We start from the raw sequence: 19,349 nt of genomic DNA, 5'->3' as shown, positions 1-19,349 counted from the left end.
AGGCTTGTCCAAGGAAGGACATCACCCAAGAACCGGTCTACCCACATATCAAATTATCAAAGTAACGAACGCGAATCATATGAGCATGATGAAAACTAGCTTGACAGTAATTTCCATGTGTCCTCGGGAGCGCTTTGCTTTATATAAGAGTTCGTCCAGGCTTGTCCTTTTCTAAAAAAAGTTGGGCCACCTTGCTGCACCTTGTTTACTTTTGTTACTTGTTACCCATTACGAATTATCTTATCACACAACTATCTGTTATCAATAATATCAGTGCTTACGGAGAATACCTTGCTGAAAACATCTTTTCATTTCCTTCTGCTCCTTGTTGGGTTCGGTACTCCTACTTATCGAAAGGACTAAGATAGATCCCCTACACTTGTGGGTCATCACGCCACATCATTGGCTAGTACAAATGGTTCATCTGTGTTCCCAAGATTGCTGAGATCCACTATTGTCAATCCGTACTGCGGGTCTCCCTTTACCCCGCCTCCTGTCAGATTGACCCATTTGCACCGAAACAAAGGGACCTTAAAATCATGTCCATAGTAAAGTTCCCATATCTCCTCTATGTAACCACAATATGTGTCCTTTTCCCTATTGGTGTTTGCTGCATCAAAGCGGACACCACCGTTTTGGTTGGTGCTCTTTTTATCTTGGGCGATCGTGTAAAATGTATTCCCATTTGTCTAGTATCTCTGGAAAGTCAATACAGTCGAAGATGGTGTCCTGGCCAACAAGTACAACCCATCTCCAACGATGGTGTTATTTGCGAGGTCTGTTTGCAACCAACCGCTGAAAGTCCCTATGTGTGCACGTGTAATCCAGTCATCAGACTGCCCCGGGTGTTGGGAGCATACAATATTCTTGTGTTCATTGATATATAGGGCCACCAAGGTAAAAAAAATTAGAACTGTGTAGTGTGCTTGGGCCCAAGAATGTCCCTCCTACATATTATTGCTTTTGGTCCTAGCGTGTCTTTTCCATTGAGTCTCCCCTCATGCCGCGATGAAGGAACACCAATCGTCTTAAGATCAGGAATAAAGTCAACAGAAAACTCAGTAACCTCCTCTGTTTCATGGCCCTTGGAGATGCTTCCTTCTGGCCTAGCACGGTGATGAACATATTTCTTTAAGTCTCCCATGAACCTCTCAAAGGGGAACATATTGTGTAGAAATACAGGACCCAGAATGGCAATCTCTTCAACTAGGTGAACTAGGATGTGCGTCATAATATTGAAGAAGGATGGTGGGAACACCAACTCAAAACTGATAAGACATTGGACCAAATCATTTTGTAACCTTGGTAGGATTTCTAGATTGATTACCTTCTGAGAAATTGCATTGAGGAATGCACATAGCTTCAGAATGGCTAATTGAACATTTTTTGGCAGAAGCCCCCTCAATGCAACGGGAAGCAATTGCATCATAATCACGCGGTAGTCATCAGACTTTAGGTTTTGGAATTTTTTTTCTTTGCCATATTTATTATTCCCTTTATATTCGGCAAGAAGCCAGATGGGACCTTGATACTGAGGAAGCATTCAAAAATGATTTCCTTCTCTGCTTTGGTAAGAGCGTAGCTGCCAGAAACTTGATACTGATTTGGATGCATGCCGTTGTTTTCATTAATATGTTGCTGGTCCTCCCGTGCCTCTGGTGTATCTTTTGTCTTCCCATACACGCCCAAGAAACCTAGCAGGTTCACACAAAGATTCTTCATCACGTGCATCATGTTGATTGCAGAGCAGACCTCTTGGACTTTCCAATAGGGTAGCTCCCAAAATGTAGATTTGTTCTTCCACATGGGTGCATGTCCGGCAGCATCATTCTGAACAGAATGTCCTCCAAGACCCTTTCCAAAGATTGCTTTTAAATCCTTGACCATATCAAATATGTCATCACTAGTACGGGGGGCAGGCTTCTTCCGGTGATCTGCCTCACCTTTGAAATGCTTTCCTTTCTTTCTTAAGGGATGCCTACTCGGAAGAAATTGATGATTTCCCAGGTACACATTCTTCTTACATTTGTCCAAATATACAATTTCAGTTTCATCTAAACAGTGTGTGCATGCATTGTATCCCTTGTTTGTCTTTCCTGAAAGGTTACTAAGACCAGCCAATCATTGATGGTTACAAACAACAACATTCATAGGTTAAATTCATGTTGTTTGTGCTCATCCCACATACGTATACCTTCTATATCCCATAACTGTAAAAGTTCTTCAACTAATGTCCTTAGGTACACATCAATGTCGTTGTCAGGTTGCTTAGGGCCTTGGATGAGCACTGGCATCATAATGAACTTCCGCTTCATGCACAACCAAGGAGGAAGTTATGGATACATAGAGTCACAGGCCAGGCGCTATGATTGCTTCTCAGCTCCCCAAATGGATTAATGTCATCTGCACTTATACGAAACCATAGTTTCCTTGCGTCATCTACAAACTCGGGTAACTTTCTCTCAATTTTCTCCACTGCGACCCATCAGCGGGTACTCTCAATATCCCGTCTTTCTTATGGTCTTCTTTGTGCCATCACAACAACTTGGCATGCTCTTTGTTTCTGAACAGACATTTCAACTGTGGTATTATAGGAGCATACCACATCACCTTGGCAGGAAGCCTCTTCCGCCCTCAACATCACTAGGGTCATCTCGTCTAATCTTATACCGCAATGCACCACATACCGGGCATGCATCCAAATTCTCGTACTTCTCACCGTGTTAGATGATTCAGTCATTAAGGAATGCATGTATCTTCTACACATCTAATCCCAGAGGGAAGAGAACCTTCTTTGCTTTGTACGTACTATCAGGCAATTCGTTATCCTTTGGAAGCTTCTTCTTCATTATTTTCAGTAACTTCTCTAATCCCTTGTCAGATAAACCATTATTTGCCTTCCATTGCAACAATTCCAGTGTGGTATCGAGCTTTGTGTTGCCATCTTTGCAATTTGGATACAATCGTTTTTTGTGATCCTCTAACATGTGATCGAACTTCAACTTCTCCTTTTCACTTTTGCATTCTCTCTGTGCATCAACAATGACCCAGCGAAGATCATCAGTGGGCACATCTTGTGCCTCTTGATGTTAAGCTTCCCCCATTGTAGTATCACCGTATTTAGGGAACATAAGATAGTTGTCATCATCCTCTTCTTCTTCATTGTCTTCCATCATAACCCCTATTTCTCCGTGCTTGGTCCAACAATTATAGTGGGACATGAAACCCCTCTTAAGAAGGTGGGTGTGAAGGATTTTCGAGGAAGAGTAATCCTTCGTATTCTCACAGACAACACATAGACAATACATAAAACCATTCAGACTGTTTGCCTTAGCCACATCGATAAAATTATATAGGCCCGTAATGTACTCGGGAGTGCGTCGACCACCATACATCCATCGCCAGTTCATCTACATCATGTAAGTATATCAAAAACCATTACAAAACATCATGAATAGAGAAATGATAAAATTAATACGAGTTCATCATCAGATTAAAACCAAAGTACGGTAGTGATCAAATGTTATTACTGCAAACATAAATACATAAAGTTCATACATAGTTCTCATAAAACAACATACAACAACCTAGATTATCTAATTAAAACATACATTAATTGAAACTAACATACAACTATGTAAGACATTTAAATGCAACAACAAATGCGATCAAAGTCGCAACTAAGGTAACAATTGATACAACAACATAATGATACCAACCCTCTTTATCAAGGGCATATTTTCTAATCTTTTAATCTTCAACCGCATTGCATCCATCTGGATCTTGTGTAGATCGACGACATCGGCAACATGCAACTCCAATTTAATCTTCTCTTCTTCAATTCTTTTCAATTTTTCTTTCAAATATTTTTTTCCTTTTTCAACTAAATTTAACCTCTCAACAAGAGGGTCGATTGGAATTTCCGGTTCACATACCTTCTAGATAAAAACATCGATGCCAAGTTGGTCGGTATAATTTTCATAAACACTAAATGAAACAAATAGTTATAAAAGATAATATACCACATCCAAATCATAGACTAGACGAGAGCCGACGGGGGCGGATATCAAAACCATGGCACTATGTGATACCAAACAATAATGCAAGTAAGAAAATTATACAAGTAACTATCTAAATCATACAAGTAAGAAAAGAAATTAAGATAAGAACAAGAGGCTCACCATGGTGGTGCCAGCGACGAGATCGAAGTGGGCGATCGACGGTGGTGAGGACGCGGACGGGGACAGGACGACACCCTACACATGTGCAAACTAAAAATTTAATTTAGGCTCAAGTTGTGCAACTAAATCAAATAAACTCCCACATACACTCCTCCACTAAAACCCAGACAACACTCTACTTCTAGAGCATGAAATGAGCTAATTAAACTAGCAATGAGAGATGAAAGGATGAAGTTGCTAACCTTTTAGAACACTTGGATAGTTGGCGCACTGCCAAATCTAGACAAATCTTGGGGAAAATGGAGCTTGGGGGTAGAGCTTGAGGAAGAACATAGGAGAAGAAATTAAGAGGAGAAAGCTTAAGTGTGGCTCGATCACCTCATATCATGTTTTTTTGTGTGAACTCAACTGGCATCATGCACTCAGGCATTTCATCGAACACCTCTAGTGCATAGGAAGGGAGAACAAAGTACCACACACCTCCCACCTGAAGGAAATATGCCCTAGAGGCAATAATAAAGTTGTTATTTATTTTTTCTTGTATCATGATAAATGTTTATTATTCGTGCTAGAATTGTATTAACCGAAAACTTAGTACATGTGTGAATGCATAGACAAACAGAGTGTCACTAGTATGTCTCTACTTGACTAGATCGTTGAATCAAAGATGGTTAAGTTTCCTAACCATAGACATGAGTTATCATTTGATTAACGGGATGACATCATTAGAGAATGATGTGATTGACTTGACCCATTCCATTAGCTTAGCATTTGATCGTTTAATATATTGCTATTGCTTTCTTCATGACTTATACATGTCCTATGACTATGAGATTATGCAACTCCCGAATACCGAAGGAACACTTTGTGTGCTACCAAATGTCAAAACGTAACTGAGTGACTATAAAGGTGCTCTACAGGTGTCTCCAATGGTACTTGTTTAGTTGGCGTAGATCGAGATTAGGATTTGTCACTCCGTGTTTCGGAGAGGTATCTCTGGGCCCTCTAGGTAATGCACATCACTATAAGCCTTGCAAGCAATGTGACTAATGAGTTAGTTGTGGGATGATGCTTTATGGATTGAGTAAAGAGACTTTCCGGTAACGATATTAAACTAGATATTGAGATACCGACGATCGAATTTTGGGCAAGTAACATACCGATGACAAACGGAACAACGTATGTTGTTATGCGGTTTGACCGATAAAGATCTTCGTAGAATATGTAGGAGCCAATATGAGAATCCAGGTTCCACTATTGGTTATTGACCGGAGACGTGTCTCGGTCATGTCTACATAGTTCTCGAACCCGTAGAGTCAGCACGCTTAACGTTAGATGACGATCGGTAATATGAGTTTATGTGTTTTGATGTACCGAAGGTAGTCGGAGTCCGGGATGAGATCGGGGACATGACGAGGAGTCTCGAAATTGTCGAGACGTAAAAATCAATATATTGGATGATTATAGTCGGATATTGGAAAGGTTCCAAGTGATTCGGGTATTTTTCGGAGTAACGGAGAGTTACGGGAATTCGCTAGGGAGTATATGGGCCTTATTGGGATTTAAGGGGGAGAGAGAGGGCAGGCCGTGCGCCCCCCAAGGAATAGTCCGAATTGGACTAGGGGGAGGGGCGGCGCCCCCTCCTTCCTTCTCTTCTCTCTTCCCTTTCCTTATCTCCTACTCCTACTACTTGGAAGGGGGGGGGGGATCCTACTCCCGGTGGGAGTCGGACTCCCCTAGGGCGCGCCATAGAGAGGGCCGGCCCCTCCCCTCCTCCACTCCTTTATATACGGGGAGGGGGCACCCCATGGACACACAAGTTGATCATTGATCTTTTAGCCGTGTGCCGTGCCCCCTCCACCATAATCCACCTCGGTCATATCGTAGCGGTGCTTAGGAGAAGCCCTGCATCGGTAGCTTCATCAACATCATCATCACACCATCATGCTAACGGAACTCATCCTCGAAGCTCTAATGGATCTTGAGTTCGTGGGACGTCACCGAGCTGAACATGTGCAGATCGCGGGGGTGCCGTATGTTCGGTACTAGGATCGGTCGATCGTCAAGACGTACGACTACATCAACCGCGTTGTCATAATGCTTCCGCTTACGGTCTACAAGGGTACATGGATGGCACCCTCCCCTCTCGTTGCTATGCATCACCATGATCTTGCGTGTGCGTAGGAAATTTTTGAAATTACTACGTTCCCCAACAGTGGCATCCGAGCCAGGTTTATGTGTAGATGTTATATGCACGAGTAGAACACAAGTGAGTTGTGGGCGATAATAGTCATACTGCTTACCAGCATGTCATACTTTGATTCAGCAGTATTGTTGGATGAAGAGGCCCGGACCGACATTAGGCGTACGCTTACGCGAGACTGGTTCTACTGACGTGCTTCGCACACAGGTGGCTGGCGGGTGTCAGTTTCTCCAACTGTAGTTGAATCGAGTGTGACTACGCCCGGTCCTTGCTGAAGGTTAAAACAGCACATACTTGACGAAAAATTGTTGTGATTTTGATGCGTAGGTAAGAACGGTTCTTGCTCAGCCCGTAGCAGCCACGTAAAACTTGCAACAACAAAGTAGAGGACGTCTAACTTGTTTTTGCAGGGCATGTTGTGATGTGATATGGTCAAGACGTGATGAGATATAAATTGTTGTATGATATGATCATGTTTTGTTCAAGTTATCGGCAACTGGCAGGAGCCTTATGGTTGTCTCTTTATTGCATAAGATGCAAGCACCATATGATTGCTTTAGTTTATCGCTATGCAATAGCAATAGTTGCAAAACCAATAGTTGGCGAGACGACCATGTGACGACACATTGATAAAGATCAAGATGATGGAGATCATGGTGTCATGCCGGTGACAATGGATATCATAATGGTACTTTGTAGATGGAGATCAAATGCACAAGATGATGATGGCAATATCATGTCACATATTTTGATTACATATGATGTTTATCTTTTATGCTTCTTATTTTGCTTAGTTAGGCGGTAGCATTATAAGATGATCCTTTACTAAATTTCAAGGTACAAGTGTTCTCCCTATGTATGCACCGTTGCCAAAGTTCGTCGTGCCGAGACACCACGTGATGATCGGGTGTGATAAGCTCTACGTTCACATACAATAGGTGCAAGCCAGTTTTGCACACGCAGAAATACTCGGGTTAAACTTGACGAGCCTAGCATATGCAGATATGGCCTCGAAACACTGAGACCGAAAGGTCGAGCGTGAATCATATAGTAGATATGATCAACATAGTGATGTTCACCATTGAAAACTACTCCATTTCACGTGATGATCGGACATGGTTTAGTTGATTTGGATCACGTGATCACTTAGATGATTAGAGGGATGTCTATCTAAGTGGGAGTTCCAAGTAATATGTTTAATTAAACTTTAATTTATCATGAACTTAGTCCTGATAGTATTTTGCTAAGAATGTTGTAGATCAATAGTTCGAACTGTTGCTTCCCTTTGTTTTATATGTGTTCCTAGAGAAAACTAAGTTGAAAGATGATAGTAGCAATGATGCGGACTGGGTTCGTGATCTGAGGTTTATCCTCATTGCTGCACAGAAGAATTATGTCCTGATGCACCGCTAGGTGACAGACCTATTGCAGGAGCAGATGCAGACGTTATGAACTTTCGGCTAGCTCAATATGATGACTACTTGATAGTTTAGTGCACCATGCTTAACGGCTTAGAATCGAGACTTCAAAGACGTTTTGAACGTCATGGACCATATGAGATGTTCCAGGAGTTGAAGTTAATATTTCAAGAAAATACTCGAGTTGAGAGATATTAAGTCTCCAACAAGTTCTATAGCTAAGAGATGGAGGAGAATACCTCAAGAAGTGAGCAAGTGGGAGTTAATCTTCCAGATAAGATAGTGATTGACAGAGTTCTCTAGTCACCATCACAAAGTTAGTAGAAATTCATGATGAACTATAGTATGCAAGGGATGACAAAAACGATTCCCGAGATTTTTTATGATGATGAAATCGATGAAGGTAGAAATCAAGAAAGAGCATGAAGTGTTGATGATTAAGAAGACCGGTAGTTTGAAGAAAAGGGCAAAGGGAAAGAAAGGGAAGCCCAAAGCTAGACTAAAGCCTGAAACTGAGTGATTCTACTACAAAGGAAATGGTCACTAGAAGCAGAAATGCCCTGAATATTTGGTAGATAAGAAGGATGGCAAAGTGAATAAGGGTATATTTGATATACATGTTATTGATGTGTACCTTACTAGTGTTTATAGTATCCCCTGGGTATTTGATACTTGTTTGGTGGCTAAAAATTAGTAACTCGGAACAGGAGTTACAGAATAAACAGAGACTAGTTGAGGGCGAAGTGACGATGTGTGTTGGAAGTGGTTCCAAGATTGATATGATCATCATCGCACACTCCCTGTGCTTTCGGGATTAGTGTTAAACCTAAATAAATGTTATTTGGCGTTTGCGTTGAGCATGAATATGATTTGATCATATTTATTGCAATACAATTATTCATTTAAAGTCAGAGAATAATTGTTGTTCTATTTACATGAATAAAACCTTCGATTGTCATACACCCAATGAAAATAGTTTGTTGGATCTCGATCGTAGTGATACACATATTCATAATATTGATGCCAAAAGATGCAAAGTTGATAATGATAGTGCAACTTATTTGTGGCACTATCGTTTGGGTCATATCGGTGTAAAGCGCATGAAGAAACTCCATAAAGATGGATTTTTGGAATCACTTGGTTATGAATCATTTGATGCTTGCGAACCGTGCCTTTTGGGCAAGATGACTATAACTCCGTTCTTTGGAACAATGGAATGAGCTACAGACTTGTTGGAAATTATACATACCAATGTATGCGGTCCAATGAGTGTTGATGCTCGTGGCGGGTATCGTTATTTTCTGACCTTCACAGATGATTTGAGAAGATGTGAGTATATCTACTTAATGAAGCACAAGTTTGAAACATTTGAAAATTTCAAAGAATTTCAGAGTGAAGTTGAGAATCATCGTAACAAGAAAATAAAGTTTCTACAATTTGATCGTCGAGGAGAATATTTGAGTTACGAGTTTGGCCTTCCTTTAAAAACAATGTGGAATAGTTTCACAGCTCACGACACATGGAACACCACAGCGTAATGGTGTGTCCAAACGCAGTAACCGCACTTTATTGGATATGGTGCGATCTATGATGTATCTTACCAATTTACCACTAACGTTTTGGGGTTACGCATTAGAGACAATTGCATTCACTTTAAATAGGGCACCATAAAAATCAGTTGAGACGACGCCTTATGAACTATGGTTTCGCAAGAAACCAAAGTTGTCGTTTCTTAAAGTTTGGGGATGCGATGCTTATGTGAAAAAGTTTCAACCTAATAAGCTCGAACCCAAATCGGAGAAGTGTGTCTTCATAGAATACCCGAAGGAAACTCTTGGGTACACCTTCTATCACAGATCCGAAGGCAAGATATTCATTGCTAAGATGGATCCTTTCTAGAGAAGGAATTTCTCTCGAAAGAAGTGAGTGGGAGGAAAGTAGAACTTGATGAGGTAATTGTACCTTCTCTCGAATTGGAAAATAGTTCATCACAGAAATCAGTTCTAGTGATTCCTACACCAATTAGTGAGGAAGCTAATGATGATGATCATGAAGCTACAGATCAAGTTACTACCGAACCTCGTAGGTCAACCAGAGTAAGATCCGCACCAGAGTGGTACAGTAATCCTGTTCTGGTAGTCATGTTACTATACCATGACGAACCTGTGAACTATGAGGAAGCAATGATGAGCCCAGATTCCACAAAATGGCTTGAAGGCCATGAAATCTGAGATGGGATCCATGTATGAGAACAAAGTGTGGACTTTGTTGGACTAGCCCATTGATCGGTAAGCCATAAAAAATAAATGGATCTTCAAGAGGAAGACGGACGCTTATAGTAGTGTTACTATCTACAAAGCTCGAATTGTCACAAAAAGTTTTTGACAAGTTCAAGGTGTTGAATACGATGAGATTTTCTCACTTGTATTGATGCTCAAGTCTGTTCGAATCATGTTAGCAGTTGCCACATTTTATGACATCTGGCAAATGGATGTCAAAACTGCATTCTTTAATGGATTTATTAAAGAAGAGTTGTATATGATGCAACCACAAGGTTTTGTCAATCCTAAAGGTGCTAACAAAGTGTGCAAGCTCCAGTGATCCATCTATGGACTGGTGCAAGCATCTCAGAGTTGGAATATACACTTTGATGAGTTGATCAAAGCATATAATTTTATACAGACTTGTGGTGAAGCCTGTATTTACAGGAAAGTGAGTGGGAGCACTACAGCATTTCTAATAAGTATATGTGAATGGCATATTGTTGATCAGAAATAATGTAGAATTTTCTGGAAAGCATAAAGGAGTGTTTGAAAGGAGTTTTTCAAAGAAAGACCTTGGTGAAGCTGCTTACACATTGAGCATCAAGATCTATAGAGATAGATCAAGACGCTTGATAAGATTTTGAAATAGTTCAAAATGGAACAATCAAAGAAGGAGTTCTTGCCTGTGTTACAAGGTGTGATATTGAGTAAGACTCAAAGCCCGACCATGGCAAAAGATAGAAAGAGAATGAAAGTCATTCCCTATGCCTCAGCCATAGGTTCTATAAAGTATGCCATGATGTGTACCAGATCTATTGTACACCCTACACTGAGTTTGGCAAGGGATTACAATAGTGATCTAGGAGTAGATCACTGGACATTGGTCAAAATTATCCTTAAAGTCCAAAGAAAATATTTCTCGGTTATGGAGGTGATAAAGAGTTCGTCGTAAAGAGTTACCTCGATACAAGCTTTAACACTGATCCAGATGACTCTGTGTCTCAACCTGGATACATCTGAAAGTGGGAGCAATTAGCTAGAGTAGCTCCGTCAGAGCATTGTAGACATAGAAATTTGCAAAATACTTACAGATCTGAATATGGCAGACCTGTTGACTAAACTTCTCTCACAAGCAAAACATGATCACTCTTTTGGGTGTTAATCACATAGCAATGTGAACTAGATTATTGATTCTAGTAAACTCTTTGGGTGTTGGTCACATGGCGATGTGAACGATGCGTGTTAATCACATACAGATGTGAAATATTGATGTTAAATCACATGGCGATGTGAACTAGATTATTGACTCTGGTGCAAGAGGGAGACTGAAGGAAATATGCCCTAGAGGCAATAATAAAGTTGTTATTTATTTTTTCTTATATCATGATAAATGTTTATTATTCATGCTAGAATTGTATTAACCGGAAACTTAGTACATGTGTGAATACATAGAAAAACAGAGTGTCACTAGGGATGGCAATGGGTCGGGTTTGGGGCGGGTGGAGTTGGTCCAGATCCAACCGATGACCCATCTTCCTACTCTCTGCCCATCCACCAAATTATCCATGGGAACAACTTGTGCCCATGCCCAAACCCGCTGGATACCCACATACCCATGGAGCTCCATGGGCATAGAAAAGTTAGCATGAAGCCTTCCCAAAGATCAAATTAGCTCATCATCATTCACTCACAAATTACAACATAAGCTACATGCATAAGTAGGCAACAAGTAATACAATGAGTCCTTAAGTGTGACATACCAGAGGTTGATTCTGCAGCATATAGCTTATGGCACTAGTTGCATATTGCCTGCCATTTCCCATTGATTCGCTCTTTCTACTGTCACTGGCATATGGCCCCACATGTCATACGGGTATCCATTGGATATCCATGGAACACAAACTATAACCGTGCCCAACCCAGCTGTCCGTGGGTATCCATATCCATGGACCCATGGGCAGAAATGTGCTCCATACCCTTGCCCAACCGGGTCGGGTATCCATGGGTATCCAGATCCATGGATAAAATTGCCATCCCAGAGTGTCACTAGTATGCCTCTACTTAACTAGCTCGTTGAATCAAAGAAGTTTAAGTTTCCTAACCATAGACATGAGTTGTCATTTGATTAACAGGATCACATCATTAGAGAATAATGTGATTGACTTGACCCATTCCGTTAGCTTAGCATGTGATCCTTTAGCATATTGCTATTGCTTTCTTCATGACTTATACATGTTCCTATGACTATGAGATTATGCAATGCCTGAATACCAGAGGAACATTTTGTGTGCTACCAAACATCACAACATAACTGAGTGATTATAAAGGTGCTCTATAGGTGTCTCCAATGGTACTTATTGAGTTGGCATACATCGAGATTAGGATTTGTCACTCCGTATTTCGGAGAGGTATCTCTGGGCCCTCTCGGTAATGCACATTACTATAAGCCTTGCAAGCAATGTGACTCATGAGATAGTTGCGGGATGATGCATTATGGAACGAGTAAAGAGACTTGCCAGTAACGAGATTGAACTAGGTATTGAGATACCGACGATCGAATCTCGGGCAAGTAACATACCGATGACAAACGAAACAACGTATGTTGTTATGCGGTTTGACCGATAAAGATCTTCTTAGAATATGTAGGAGTCAATATGAGCATCCAGGTTCCGCTATTGGTTATTGACCGGAGACGTGTCTCGGTCATGTCTACATAGTTCTCGAACCCGTAGTTGCCGCACGCTTAATTTCGGTGATGATTGGTAATATGAGTTTATGTGTTTTGATGTACCGAACGTAGTTCGGAGTCCCGGATGAGATCGGGGACCTAACGAGGAGTCTCAAAATGGTCGAGACGTAAAAATCAATATATTGGACGACTATATTCGGACAACGGAAAGGTTCCGAGTGATTCGGGTATTTTTCGGAGTAACGGAGAGTTACGGGAATTCGCTAGGGAGTATATGGGCCTTATTGGGCTTTAAGGGGGAGAGAGAGGGCAGGCCGCGCGCCCCCCAAGGCATAGTCTGAATTGGACTAGGGGGAGGGGCGGCGCCCCCTCCTTCCTTCTCTTCTCTCTTCCCTTTCCTTATCTCCTACTCCTACTACTTGGAAGGGGAGGGAATCCTACTCCCGGTGGGAGTAGGACTCCCCTAGGGCGCGCCATAGAGAGGGCCGGCCCCTCCCCTCCTCCACTCCTTTATATACGGGGAGGGGGCACCCCATGGACACACAAGTTGATCATTGATCTTTTAGCCGTGTGCGGTGCCCCCATCCACCATAATCCACCTCGGTCATATCGTAGCAGTGCTTAGGCGAAGCCCTGCATCGGTAGTTTCATCAACATCATCATCACGCCATCGTGCTAACGGAACTCTCCCTCGAAGCTCTACTGGATCGTGAGTTCGTGGGACGTCACCGAGCTGAATGTATGCAGATCGCGGAGGTGTAATACGTTCAGTACTAGGATCAGTCGATCATGAAGACGTACAACTACATCAACTGCGTTGTCATAACGCTTCCACTTACGTTCTACGAGGGTACGTGAACGACACTCTCCCTCTCATTGCTATGCATCACCATTATCTTGCGTGTGCATAGGATTTTTTTGAAATTACTACGTTCCCCAACACCACCTTCTATGAGCAAAAAAACAGAGGAGAGGGTGGGCAGGGATGAGGGTATATATAGGCAAATTTACAGTCCCGGTTGGTGTCTAAAACCGGGGCTGAAGACAAACCTTTAGTCCTGGTTGGAGACACCAACTGGGACTAAAGGGCATCGTGCCTGCCGCAACCCCTTTAGTCCCGGTTGGTGTCTGAAACCGGTACTAAAGGTCCCATTCGAACTGGGACTGATGCCTGGCGAGCCCCAGCCGGCATCCTAGCCGCTTGAATCGGGACTGATGCTCACATTAGTCCCGGTCTATAACGCGACCGGGACTATTGCTCCCATCCGGCTAGAACCAAAGCCTTTTTTCTACTCGTAAATAGTGATTTTCCATAAACTGTGTCAAACGGGAGTAAACGTCCCCCCCCCCTTCAACCAGCTTAATTTTCCTATAAAAGGATCTAGAGGGATAAAGCCTAGAAGCTTCAACATTCCAAACATGTTTATCAGCTGAATCGGTAGGGTTAAAGCAATGAAGGACATTCAAAAAATAATTCCATTTATTCAAAAAGATAGGATCCACACATCTTCTAAAGGTCAGTTTAAGAACCCGACCATCCCACACCTGGGCAACAATATAGTTTTGTCATTGGCAAAGTGCAAACACATCCAAAATTGAGTTTTGTAAGAGATATCTATGACCTAGACATCAAGCAAAAAGTATATGTGTTTACCATTACTCAAAACCCACTTATAGAAGGGTCTAACTCCAGTCATGGACCAAGTTACACATTTCCATAAAGGCGATCCAGTCTTGATTCTAGACCAAAGAATGTTAGATTTATTTGTGTGATATTTATAATCCACAAAGGATCAATAGTTTTTTTTTACCTCCAGCAAAGTATCTGTTAGCCCAACTAGCCAGTAAGGTCATATTAAATTCCATTATGTTTGGAATACCCGACCAACTCAATTGTTTTTTCTGGGAGATAAGCACCCAAATTGTCAAATGATATTTATGTATATCACCCATATTACCCCTGAGAAAATGAGCCATGTGGGAAGTAATAGCCTTGATTTCCCCTTTAGGCAATTTGATTATAGTCATAAGGTACATTGGAATATTAGCATGAAAGTATACAAAATAAAAAAGCTTAGCCTCACAGCTAAGAAGTTTACCCCTCCAGCCATATATCCTTTAAAAAAAATTACCAATAGTAAGTTGGAGGTTATGATACGTCTCCATCGTATCGATATTTTTTTATTATTCCATGCCAATATTATACAACTTTTATATACTTTTGGCAACATTTTATATTATTTCTAGGACTAACATATTGATCCGGTATCCAATGCCAGTTCCTGTCTGTTGCTTGTTTTTTGTTTCGCGGAATATCCATGCCAAACAAAGTCCAAATGCGACAAAAAATTATGGAGATTTTTTTGAATATATGTGATATTTGGGAGGTGGAATCAACACAAACGGAGGCCCACGGGCTCCACTACCCACCAGGGCGCGACGGCCCCTCCTGGCGCGCAGTGATGCCTAGTGGGCACACCGTAAGTCGGTTGGGGTTCATCTTTTGCCGCAAGGAAGATTATATTTGAAAAAAATCGTGTTAGAATTTTAGCGCAATCGGACTTATAGATCTCCAGGAATTTAAGAAACAGTTTTCGTCCAGAGAACAGGAACCTGGAATAGAAGAGAACAGAGAGAGAGATCCAACCTGGGAGGGGCTCCTGCCCCTCCGCCGCCATGGTGGCCATGGACCGAAGGGGGCACTCTCCTCCCATATAGGGGGAGGCCATGGAAGAAGAAGAAGAAGGAGGCTCGCTCCCACTCTCTCCCGATGGTGCCGGAACGCCTCCGGACAATCATCCTGACGGTGATCTACACCAACAACTTTGCCGTCGTTGTCACCAACTCTCTCCCCCTCTTTGCAGCAGTGTAACAACTCTTCTCCCCGCTGTAATCTCTACTTAAACATGGTGCTTAATTGTAGCGACCCGACCTCAAACGGCCAAGCCTCTATGCTTAAGTGTCATCCCTGGATCGGTATGCTGACACACACAGTACTCAAGGATTCATAACAGCGGTAAATCACATGTATAAAGTAACATAAATACTATTACATCAATCCATATAGCGGAAGTAACATCAAGGTTGTGGAGTTCCCAACAACACCAATGGCAAAGTTGAGTGTAGACATCGTAACCGTAACGTATCACTTACTCGTCATAAGATTCCTGCAACATGAGACTTTGCAGCCATGTAGATCCGGCCGACGCGAACAGGGCGTACAACATTGCGTACATGAGCATGGAGGAAGATAAAGCCGGGACGAGGTGGTGCGGGGCGGCGTGGGCGAGGCTGGCGGCGGTGCGGCTGGTGGCGGAGTGCGGCGGCGACTGCGCGGCGTGGTGGCGGCGACAAAGTGCGACGGCGCGGCGGCGATATGCGAGGCGGCGGCGGCGCATTAGGAGGAGGGGGAGGGGCTCGGGGCTGCGGGATAGATAGGAGGAGGAGGGCAGTGGTGGGGAGGAGGGGGCAAGGCCAAGGCGGACGCGGAGTCCGCTTGGGGCACAGACGTCGAGGCGGCGGCAGTCGCGGCAGCGCTCGGGACCTCGTCCCGAGCTTGGTGGCGAGGCGGACAGGCCGGCTCGGCTTCGGCCCAGTCCAGTCGGAAGAAAGTTAAAAAAAACAAAAAAAATAGACAAATAAAATAAAACAAAATAAACTAAAAATATACTATAGGCATATAATATATCAAATATTTCAGAAAAATATTTTCTACAACATGAACATTTTTCTAGCGTCAAATAAAATCCACAAAAATTTAAATAAATCAAACAGTGCTACTGGTTCATTTAAAACCAAATAAAAATATTTTAAAATACCAAAATAATTTCAAATTTATTTCTCTCCAATTTTCTAATGTAGGCAATCATTTTACCCTAATTTCCATATATTTTAAATTTTGGAGAAAAATAATTTGAATAAATCCCAAAGAACTCCAAATTGAAAATAATTTCAAAAGGGGACTTTAAATTTGATTCTTCGAGACTTCCAAATCATATTTCATATGTTTTGAAGATGTCATTTTATCTTCTGCCGTGAAAATCATTGAGTTGCATAAAGTTTCTGAATTGGAAATATTTCCAAATGAAATTCAAATCTTTTCAAAACCCTTTTCATTTTTTTAAATGGAAGAAGTCATGTCACCTTCTCTCTAGGATTTTGTATATGAAAAGAATTTGAATCCATGGAGATCAGGAATGAAAGGTGAAAGTTTGGGAAAGTCATTTCATTCCCTCTCATTTAACTTTCAAAAAGTTCCAAATTTCACTCAGCTTCACACAACCAACCACACCACAATCAAACAATCAATAAAAACTGTTTATTTAATATAACATTCCAAAATTTAGAATTTTGGGATGTTACATTAAAGCTATATATTATTATCCAATGATGTATCGCCATCCAATGATGTTTGAGTAGATTCAGTTTTTCCTATGGGTTGATTGATGATCGTGATTGGTTTGAGTTGCATGTTTTATTTTGGTGTTGTCCTATGGTGCCTTTTGTGTTGTGCAAGCATGAGGGATCCCCGCTTTAGGGTGTTGCAATATGTTCATGATTCTTTTATGGCGGATGGCGAGAGTGATCGAAGTTTATACCCGAGTAAGGGGGTTGTTGCGAATGGGATAAAGTGGACTTGATACTTAATGCTATGGTTGGGTTTTACCTTAATCATCTTAGGTAGTTGCGGATGCTTGCTAGAGTTCCAATCATAAGTGCATATGATCCAAGTATGGAAACTATGTTAGCTCATGCCTCTCCCTCGTATAAAATTACAATAATGATTACCGGTCTAGTTATCGATTGCCTATGGATAAAATACTTCTCTTCGGGTATAAAAATATTTCCACTAAACAACTAACTTTTATTATCTTGCAAATTACTTCTAGTTTTATTTCCGCTAACTACTCCTAGTTTTATTCTTGCAAACTTATCCTATCACCTACAAAATAGTTTCATACGTGTTCTAGGTAAAGCAAACGTCAAGTGTGCCTAGAGTTGTATCGGTGGTCGATAGAACTTGAAGGGAATATAAATCCTACCTTTAGCTCCTCGTTGGGTTCGACACTCTTATTTGTCAAAAAAGGCTACAAACGATCCCCTATACTTGTTGGTTATCCAGATCTTTTTCTAGCGCCGTTCCCGCGGAGCAATAGCATGGGGTGAATATTCTCGTGTGTGCTTGTCTGTTCAACTTAGATGTGTGTTGAGCATTCCGACAGATTCCTTATTTATCGGTGTGTGCCACTGTGCCGCCTTGGATGGGCGGATCAGCCACCTGTTGGGAAATATAGTAGAAAACAAAATAAAATCGCCCTGCATCAAAGTCCCGGATCATATATATGAAGATGCTTGCAAGTTTAGATTGGATTGCTACCAAGTTAGAGTTGCAGTGAAAGAAGAGTTGGCATAGATCGAACTTCAAGTCCTTCAAACCTCCACGATGATCCCTCAAAAAGAAGACAAATGCATGACCTCTCTGCAGACTGCAGGCATACATGCTTTCCGATCCGGCAGTGCTTCATTGTCCAGTGCTAGTCATCGCCGGAGAATTAGAGGAGGAAGAAGAGAACCTCGCGAGGCTTCTATATTATGAGGAACTAGAAAACCAGAACAAGATCAAGTCTAGATCATGATTAAAATAGAGAGAGGGGGCGCCCAAGACAATGGGAGAAACTTGTGTGTCTCAAACGGAGGCGCCCTCTCACATATATGTATAGTGATGACCCACAAGTGTAGGGGATCTATCGTAGTCCTTTCGATAAGTAAGAGTGTCGAACCCAACGAGGAGCAGAAGGAAATGACAAGCGGTTTTCAGTAAGGTATTCTTTGCAAGCACTAAAATTATCGGTAACAGATAGTTTTGTGATAAGGTAATTCGTAACGAGTAACAAGTGACAAAAGTAAATAAGGTGCAGCAAGGTGTCGCAATCCTTTTTGTAGCAAAGGACAAGCCTGGAAAAATTCTTATATGGAGAAAAGCCCTCCTGAGGACACATGGGAATTATCGTCAATCTAGTTTTCATCACGCTCATATGATTCACGTTCGTTACTTTGATAATTTGATATGTGGGTGGACCGGTGCTTGGGAACCGCCCTTTCTTGCACAAGGATCCCACTTATGATTAACCCCTATTGCAAGCATCCGCAACTACAATAGAAGTATTAAGGTAAACCTAACCGTAGCATGAAACATATGGATCGAAATCAACCCCTTACGAAGCAACACATAAACTAGGGTTTAAGCTTCTGTCACTCTAGCAACCCATCATCTACTTATTACTTCCCAATGCCTTCCTCTAGGCCCAAATAATGGTGAAGTGTCATGTAGTCGACGTTCACATAACACCACTAGAGGAGAGACAACATACATCTCATCAAAATATCGAACGAATACCAAATTCACATGACTACTTATAGCAAGACTTCTCTCATGTCCTTAGGAGAAAATGTAACTACTCAAAAATCATATTCATGTTCATAATCAGAGGGGTATTAATATGCATATAGGATCTGAACATAAGATCTTCCACCAAATAAACCAAGTAGCATCAACTACAAGGTGTAATCAACACTACTAGTGACCCACATGTA

The sequence above is a fragment of the Triticum aestivum genome, chromosome 7B (genome assembly GCF_018294505.1).
Source record: "Triticum aestivum cultivar Chinese Spring chromosome 7B, IWGSC CS RefSeq v2.1, whole genome shotgun sequence".
NCBI classification, from domain to species: domain Eukaryota; kingdom Viridiplantae; phylum Streptophyta; class Magnoliopsida; order Poales; family Poaceae; genus Triticum; species Triticum aestivum.
The sequence above is the reverse complement of the archived record's forward strand: the minus strand, read 5'-3'. Positions refer to the sequence as shown.